Genomic DNA, 1,769 nt, shown 5'->3' with positions numbered 1-1,769 from the left:
ATATTATAGTAAATTACAATGGAGCTATTATATTTTCAAATAACGGCACTTATGATCGCAAATTAGTTTTGACAAACAAATCAGTCAAAAACCAATCTGTGCAGTCCCCTGTTGAATTTTGAAAGCCTCAAGCCTAACAGTTAGCCCACCACTGGTCTACACAAAGCAGCAGTTCTCTGAGAGGAACCTATATCCAAGCTGTGACCTGACCCTCCTGTCCTCCTCAACTCCCCACATGCCCTGGGTCAACTCCTCCCCCTCCTCTGTGTGTGTGGGGGTCTGACCTTAGTTCAAGCCCTGACCTCTACCCCTTGCTTCACCTAAGCCTCTCTCTGACTTAAAATCTCACCTAGGCCTGTTCTGGTGACAGAATCCATCCACACACTAGTCTCTCTGCCAGACTTACACAGAGGAGAAAGTGGCATAAATGCCAATGTTCACTCATTTACCAACTACAACGTCTCTATCACTAGTTCAGTCAGTCGTTCACCATACCTTCCATCGCTCTAGCTCCGTCAACACAGGGGACAACGACAGCAGTCAGTCGTTCAACACACTTCCATCGCTCTAGCTCTCCGTCAACACAGGGACAACGACAGGCAGTCAGTCGTTCACCACACCTTTCCATCGCTAGCTCTCCGTCAACACAGGGACAACGACAGGCAGTCAGTCGTTCACCACACCTTCCATCGCTCTAGCTCTCCGTCAACACAGGGGACAACGGCAGACATGCAGGAGTGGACTGAACACACCACAGGGTGCCCACAGGTGGAGTGGGCGTTAAACAACAAGTATAAATATGTAGGTCCATTATAATTTATATAAATATGTAGGTCCATTATAATTTATATAAATATGTAGGTCCATTGTAATTTATATAAATATGTAGGTCCATTGTAATTTATATAAATATGTAGGTCCATTTATAATTTATATAAATATGTAGGTCCATTGTAATTTATATAAATATATAGGTCCATTATAATTTATATAAATATGTAGGTCCATTATAATTTATATAAATATGTAGGTCCATTATAATTTATATAAATATATAGGTCCATTATAATTTATATAAATATATAGGTCCATTATAAATATATAGGTCCATTATAATTTATATAAATATGTATGTCCATTATAATTTATATAAATATGTAGGTCCATTGTAATTTATATAAATATGTAGGTCCATTATAATTTATATAAATATGTAGGTCCATTGTAATGGATACTTTCTGTCTAGTTTTAGACATTTAAGTGTGGCCTCGAGTTTTTTTTTTTTAACCCAAAATAATAGCTTTATTTGAAGCTAAGAGAGCCCTTGAAATCTTTTGCTTCTTATTAAAACCTCACATTTAGAGTCCCTGGGTGTGTTTTGTGTTCTGTCCCGGCGTGACGTCAGTGAGACAGGCAGTGACAGTGACACGTTAATCAAGGGACTCAGGACTGTGACCTGACAGCTGATGAGAACAAGTGGGTTCAGACAGCTACGATAACGCTCTGTCTCTCTCTCCGACACACACCCCTCCGTCCCTCTGTCTTCTGCTTAACCTCTCTCTCTCTGTCTCTCTCCGACACACACCCCTCCGTCCCTCTGTCTTCTGCTGAAACCTCTCTCTCTCTGTCTCTCTCTCGCACTCTCACTCACTAACCCCAATCTAAAATGTGAGTGTGACCTAGCGACAGACAGCAGTAGCCTGAGTGACCTAACGACAGACAGTAGTAGCCTGAGTGACCTAACGACAGACAGTAAGTAGCCTGAGTGA

The sequence above is a fragment of the Salvelinus sp. IW2-2015 genome, unplaced genomic scaffold (assembly GCF_002910315.2).
Source record: "Salvelinus sp. IW2-2015 unplaced genomic scaffold, ASM291031v2 Un_scaffold1950, whole genome shotgun sequence".
Classification (NCBI taxonomy): Eukaryota; Metazoa; Chordata; class Actinopteri; order Salmoniformes; family Salmonidae; genus Salvelinus; species Salvelinus sp. IW2-2015.
The sequence above is the reverse complement of the archived record's forward strand: the minus strand, read 5'-3'. Positions refer to the sequence as shown.